Consider the following 8,200-nt stretch of genomic DNA (forward strand, 5'->3'; position numbering starts at 1 on the left):
CTATGTTAGCTAGCTAGTTCAGCACATAGTAGCTAACGTTTTACGTCTGCTATAAAGTAAGCTCCATAACCTAGTGCTAACATGATAGGATTCACTAGCATTAATAGCAACTAGTTGGCTTTCTAAAATGTCCAACAATTTTTAAAATGTTTAGATGCAAGCTAACTAATCAGCAAACTAGACTGACGTTACTCTACACTAGTTTGACAGAGCGGTGTGCTACTTTGCCATTTTGTCCTGCAAAATCTATAGCCACCAGCCTCTGTCCCAGGCTCTCTCCATCACCAGACTGCCCGAAGCCTCTCCTCACCAGACTCCTATGCCAAAGTCATATGCCCTCTTTAAAGGAGTAGTAAAGGGAAAATGCATGTTTAGCCCTGTTTTAAGGTTACTTATGATCATATACAATGGTTCAGATCAAAACGTTGACAAAACTAGCACTTTGGAGAAAGTCTGATAATTGCTCTATCACTGTTTTGGTCATACAATGGATGTGGGTGAGCACCTTGAAAAATCTTTCAAAAACATGTTAAAGTCCAGGTTAACCCAGTTCAAATTTTTGTTATGAGCTTCACACACCACAGGAAAACATGTCATTAACCACCTAGCCAAATCTGAGTGATTAAAAATGTCGCTAAGTATATAAAATAAGGCTTCAAAATCGGTTAAAAATCAGCAGCATTCTCTGGTCTGAGACTGTGGGGGCGTGTCTGCTGAAGGCACCGAAGCCACACCCAATTGCGTGGGGAGGGGGTGTGGAGGGAAGAACCTGTCAAATAGTACCGTTCTCTGGTCTGCATATTGTCACACTGGCACGCCGTCTCTTTTGTGGTAGGAAGGCACAGCTTTGTGAAAACAGAGAGGAGTTGAAATTACACTTGTCTAATGAGTCAAACGCACAAATGCTTCCTCCTACAACACAGGTAAAATTGTAGCTACTCTATACCAACGCGCCAGTGTTACCCTTAGATGCAAAATACAAAAACAGGCAACGAGGAATGTATGAGTCTGTCCCTATTTTCTCCCTGCCACCTCCGGACCCATTCCTATCCCTCCCAGGCGATCCTGTCGTCCCTTGGGATCAATGGAAAAAGTTGTTTAAAATGTACCTTTTAGTCACTGGCTTGAACAGCGCTGATAGCGCGAAGAAGCGTACACTACCGGAGTTGATAATCGGGACAGACTCATCCACTCTCGTTGGCAATGTTATGTGTGAGAATAACGAGCACTCGGCTTCAACTTTCCCTCTCATATCCAACAGAACTGGAATGTTCAGCCAGTAGCCGCCGAGCACCGCTTCACTGGGAGAGGGTGCGTCTTTCTCCAGCTGCAGCTGGTCTACCTAACCATCCCCCTCGCTCCCGCCTCCCGGTCTCCCGCTGGAGAAATATACTGTAACCATTACCGGTGAACCCATACGCACATCAGGTGCCACAAATATGGCAGGCAGTTTCTGTATAGTTAACGCTTATAGTCATAATATATCATCCGTAACGTTATTTGGTGGGTGGTCGCCTGGTCGGTGCTGCTAGCTATGTTAGCTAGACTAAGGTTATATACACACTCCCATCTGCAACAAGCTACATAGCTAATGTTAGCTATAATTCCTCCTAAGATTACATATAATTCATCATAGCTGACATTACCACATAAATGTCAAGACACATTTTGTAGATTAACGTAGCAGTGTATTTTCCTATTGCTTACGTTACCTAGCTAACGTTATAACGTTAATTAGCTATAAGCACACAAGGCAGCGGTGTAGGCACCAAAGGTTGATGCGACAGGAGGAGAATGGAGGCCGGGGAGGGAGATGGTTGGCTCTGCCGAATTCACCAGGACCAGTCGTGAGTCCGTGAAACCCAAAAGCCTCATATTATAATTGCAGAAGCTTTCGGGAGTGAAATGTTTGCTGCAGAGGCGGGCGCTAGCGGTGACAGACTCCTCTGTAACACCATGGCTCTTCAAAAATGCTAACCATTTGCTTCTCATTTCAGCTTTACTCGGGAGTGAAAGAAGGAGATCTTATCCCATTCCTGCTGGCATCCAGGAAGGATGCATTTTCGCTTAGTTTTATGCATAGGCATTGCTAACTAAGAAAAACTGGCTAATTCTATACTGTTGGTTAAAACTAGCTTATTCTAGACTCAAGATTGAGCAGGAGAACCGAAGATTCAAATCCGTTCTAGCTTTATATAGTGTTAGGGCGGAGATATGCTAAGAACACCGCTCTACGTCATCCGGTACCGTTTTAAGCCCGACCAGAAAATCCAGAAATCAAAACTGGTCAAAAACACAAAACTGGTCTAACTTCACAATTCAGTACTACACATGGTTCATCCCATTTTTACATGTTATCAGCAATGCATCACTAACACATAGAATGTGTTTTCAAGCAAATCTCTGATTTTGGTTAACTGGGACTTTAAACTCTCGATTTCAAAGACAAGAAGCTCACAGAGGGGGTAATTGGTGTCCGTTGGTGTTCTGACATCAAATTCGCCACAAAATATGAATCCTGTAGGGTTTTATTGATCATTTTATGAAATCCATTGACTTGTATTGAAGCGACTGTTGTAGATGTGTACAGTATCAATCATTTGTAGAGGTTTCTGCATGTGTTAATCTAAAATTGAAACTATTTATCATTTACAAATGTCTTATGGACATTTGTAAAAATTCTATTTTCATCATTCTGTAGTTATTTTTTGATGTCACAAAGGAACAAAGCTGTCTACAACATTTACACATCATTTATAACAGGTGAAGAAAAAGTCCATAAGACATTTGTAAATGATAAATAGTTTCAACTTTAGATTGACGCATGCAAAAACCTCTACAAATGATTTATAGATGTTTTATAGACATTAATAGTTTCAACTTCAGATTAGCGCATGCAAAAACCTCTACAAATGATTTATAGATGTTTTATAGACATTAATAGTTTACACTTTAGATTAGCGCATACAAAAACCTTTACAAATCATTTGTTAAACATGAAAAACAAAGACGTCTAGTAATTGTGTAAAATGATATTCTTTAAAGCAATTAAAAATGAGTTATTACACATGAACTAATGTTATTTAATGTTGAACAAATCATTTACAAGTACTCTTGATGATGTGTTATAAATCATCTACAGATCATTTTTGAATGTTAAACTAGTGTATTTATAAATAATATATGACTCATTTATAAACATTAATATATCATTATACTCTTGTATAAATGATTTGTTAATGATTAGTTCATTATAAACTAGTAGTTTATAACGGTCTTTGGGGCTGCAATAATGTCTACAAATGATTTGTAGACTTTTAGTAAATGTGTAACAAATCATTTGATGAAAAACTAATAAATAAGGCATTCTTAAAATCATTTACAAATGTTTTACTACATATTAACTAACATTAATTAATGCTGAACACATCATTTACAAGTAATGTTGATAATGTGTTATAAATCATCTACAGATCATTTGTGAATCTTTAACTAGTATATTTACAAATCATTTATTAATCATTAACACATGTTAGTGGATCCAAGATCAAACCCAGTGTTGGTCAAGTAAGGAGGGTGGAAGCGATAGGCCTACTGACGAGCGACACAGTGAGTGCGTTCACATGACCATGAGAAACCCGATTATTGGGAATAGTCGGTTTATGACAATAATACTATTATTCCGTACACATGTGTAATTAATAATGCGATTACTCAATAGACGCGTCTAGATGATTCTTTGCATTAATCGGTGTATGCTCTGATGTTTCATTCATTCAACGCGTTGAACAGTCCACTGGCCACTGGTTTATCATACAATGCGACACATTTGTCACGAGCAGGTTACACAAAAAAGCATTCCATTTTCCATTTCCAAACGGTTTTCCACCTCACCTAATTTCACTGTTGATTGGTTTCAGCTAACGTTAGATTATAGTAGCCTACTGGATATTATTTTAGTAGCCTATTTAAACCGAAAATAGATTTTTGTAAATTAATTACGCAGTCACTCCATTGTTATTGCTCCAGAATCACATGACAACTGCTTTCATGATACTTTTGATCCTAACGGAAAGTAGAAGACGTTGTACATAACGCGACATTTGTCTACAGCTGTCACGACTCGCACATGTGACGCACATTTCGCTGCACACAGGATTGTGGGTCAGAATAGCCAGAAAAGCCTGCTGGCTTGCATACTGCAAAATACGACCGGATGTAGTAGGACATCCTGGTATTTTTGCCATACTGCATGTGGCATACTATGTATTGGGACATACTACATCCTGTTTTGGCATACTATATAGTAGGGTAGTATGCGATTCGGAACGCATCCCTGGTGTCTATTTACTTCACTGCCTTAAGCCCGCCCCTTCTTCCAGCTCGAGCCTGTAGATCCCGCCTCCTACTTCCGCTTGCTTTATTTAAATCAATCGAAGAAAACATGGACATACCTGAATAAATATTTCAAGAAGTCATGGAAGAAGTGTGCCGGATACATAATATCACACATTTGAAGCCACTGCAGCGTCTTAGCCTCCGAAATTATAGATACAACAAGTGTTCTTTTTCCGGTTTTATGCGATTATGCGATGCGTCATCCTAGGCGCTTCCCCTCTAGACCGGCGAAACAACTGTGAAAGAGACAGGCCCCAGACTTATTGTTCACCAGCACCGCGCGCTGTAAAATAAAAAAAAACGCACTGTCCTTTTGACATGTGCAGTTTCCAAAACCTGCAAGAAAACTGATTAAGGTGTTCACATGCTTCAAAGAATTGAAAGATCCAGGGGGTCTTTATCGGGTTTCGAATACGCCGATTAAGACCTTACCCCGATTTTGGAAATCAGATAAAGGCGTTCACAAGACCATTTCAATAATCGCATTATTACCATTATCGGGTTATGGTCGCCGTATTAGTGTGCATGTGAACGCACTCAGTGACAGCTGTGACGACTGGCACTACCTCTATTCAAACAGCTACAGACCAGCATAAAGTAGTATGATACACACTTTATATCCCGCACTGGACGTGACAGCTGCATTGTGGCCTTTAGACAGCAGGGGGAGTGTGTGTGTTTGGGAGGGGGGGGACAAAGGTTTTTCTGAGGACCAGAGGAGTCTTGTCAGCTGGGTCTGGGGCCTGCCTGGCTATTAGCCAGCCCCGGGAACAAACAAGCTTTCAGTTTAGATCCGTGTAAACTGTTGTTTTCAGGGAATCTGGGGGTTTTCTGTGGTCATGGCAATAAGTGCTGCGCAGACTGGAAGCTGTAGAATCTGGCTGAGGGTTCCGAGCCTGTCAGTTCTGATTTAAAGTGAAAGGACAGAACTGACCCATAGCTGAGTTCTGTGACCTCTGGCTCTGGGTTTCAGCCAAACCCCTTCCCTAGCCAGAAGCTGACATGTATCTGAATTGTCTTTTTGGTTGGTGGTCGTAAGTGGTCCATTCATGTAGCTTTTCAGAAAGCAAGACATTATTGTGAAATTCTCAGATAATGTAGGAATACAGCTAACAAGCCGGTCGATACAATTTAATTTTTCTTTTTCATCATCATCATCATCATCAACAGCAGCAATAACAATAGCAGTAAATGGACTCATACCAGAGACTGCAGAGTGCCACTCAACAGTTCACCTTCAAAGTTTGAAAGTGTGAGGAGGAACTCAACCATGATACTACACTGATTCATATGCTAGACACAGACATACTGGGGTACACTTCTATTAAAATGAAATAACAATGATGAAATAACAAAATCAACAGGCCTTGAGTCAAACAGATTATGATAATAAATAAAAGAGCTCAGTGAGACAATTTAATTGAAATCTGGAGGTTGAGAGGGGGGTGGGGATGGGAGGAGAGTGTCCAAGTCAAGAGTGAAAAAAAGGCAACTCATTTTTTCGCTGGAATGCCATTTTCTCAGCCCAGGAAAAGGTCACCTAGCAGGCTGGTGTATTGCTATGTCGCCATTGATAATTGGCTTTCTATCAATCATTAAAATTCTTGCGCTTCAAGGCTACAAGACTGTTGTTAAAAATGCTTTTTTTGCCTTCTACTTTGGCCACTACTACTGAGTGCAAGGGTGCAGGTTTGGTTTGAACATTGGTGGAGATAAAACATGTTACCATCCTATATGCTATCAATACCCCTGTCACTGTAAACATGAGCACATACACAGATTCTAACAAGATGCTACACTGTCGACGGCAAACATTTCAAATCAGTCTTACTGTAGGTTTATTCACACTGAGTGCTGTTAACAGTCTTGCTTTGGTCATGTACTGTAGTTCGCTAAAACATTTTCTCTCTCTAGCTAACATTAGCTTAGGCTAGGCTACTTACTAGTATGCCATTTAAAATAATAATATATGACATAATTTGATACCATACTACATTAGCCTACTATGCTTCAAACAATAAATAATATCTTGAAACTGAGTATAATCTCCGCATGATTTCACCAGGTGTGACCCTGTTCCTCCACCTGCCTCTGCATTGCTTCAATGAACACCTCACACTGCTTCGTTCGTTTGATAAAATTATAAATATACAACTGTGAAGTAGTATATTTTGAGTGTGAACTCACTTCAGTCAATTATTTCTACATTTGCTGTGAGCCTCATTATCCACTTTTATATACAGTATATATCCACTACAACTAGACATCTTACTGTTTCAATTCTGCAATCACCTAAAGCAAATTGAAGTAATTCGCTAATTTTGGTATTATCAAAACATGTTCGCAAGCACGCTCACTCAGTCACTAAGCAAATACGTACTGTAGGGTATGCAGTCAGATAGTCTAGCAATGGGCGCTAATTTAAGTTACCTAGATAATAAATTAGATGGCCGAAGAGGAACTACACTTAAAATCTAAGCTATTTTGAGAAGAAAAAAAACAGTAGTGTATAATAACACTATAATGTGATGTTAAGGTTTATTCACTCAAACTATGTTGGTTTCCACTGCTATAATGCCAGCATTTCTCTCTCTCTTTCTCTCTCTCTCACTCTCTCCGCCACTGACACCATCTCAGGAAGAGCAAACAGGACTTTGTATTCTTGACAGAAGAAGGTTTGCCCTTTTCAGAGTGTTGAAAGCAGAGGATCTTTTCAGAGTGTTGAGAGCAGAGGATCTTTTCAGAGTGTTGAGAGCAGAGGATCTTTTCAGAGTGTTGAGAGCAGAGGTTCTTTCTGGCCTTGGAGGAGCTGAGGGGCCTGATGGTGACATACTGTATTGTACTCACAAACCCAATGGAGAGAGAGACAGGGAGTGGACTGGAGGTTTGGAGAGAAGCCACATGAACGTCCTGTACAGTACATCCCCTTAAGACCTTTTAATATAGGAAAGCTGTGTGTGTGTGTGTGTGTATGTGTGTGAGAGAGTGACATTCTGTGTGTGTGTGTGTGTGTGTGTGTGTGTGTGTGTGTGTGTGTGTGTGTGTGTGTGTGTGTGTGTGTGTGCGTGTATTTCCATCCTGTCTGACCTCAGCACATGCTCAATCTAACCCAGTCATTGATTGTCAGGCGAGATTGTGTGAGTTGCAGGGCTCTATTGCCTGGTGAAAGGTTGTCTTGTCCCGGGGGGACGCAGGTTCATCACTCTGTAATACAGCACAGAAGAAACCAACAGAACACGTTCTGGTCTGAACCGGTCTGAAGAACTCAGGAACAGGTTCCTATGAACTGCAGCAGTGAGGAGAGAAGATCCAGTCACCGAGCCAATGAAACCTTGATAAGATCGCTCAATGTCACTGAGCAAATATGGAATAAGACAACATCACCTCCGAACTCTTCCAGACCAGACGTGAAGATAGTAACACACGCACGCACGTACACACACATGCTTGCACACACACGCGCGCACACACACACACCCTCCACCTGTGTTTAATCATAGTTGTGTGTGTCAGACCAGAAAGGTCCTGTTGACTGAACTGTAGATGGATGTATTCATCTAGCCCTCTCTGTAGGCCAGTGGTGGTACCTGTCCCTGCTCTGGGGAGGAAAACTCAATCCCCCATACTGCCCTGCTGCCCATCCCAATTATAGCTTGAGTGAGGCTATATGTGTGTTAGCATTTGTGTGTGAACAAGCCCTGAGGTGTTACTAACTCTGTGTGCACAGTCATAGTGAGCAGCTGGTAGGTCCGTTAGTGGGTTGGTTAGCAAGAGGGAGGAAAGGTGAGAGAGGGAGGGAGGT

Source organism: Borostomias antarcticus (genome assembly GCF_949987555.1).
Source record: "Borostomias antarcticus genome assembly, chromosome: 5".
NCBI classification, from domain to species: domain Eukaryota; kingdom Metazoa; phylum Chordata; class Actinopteri; order Stomiiformes; family Stomiidae; genus Borostomias; species Borostomias antarcticus.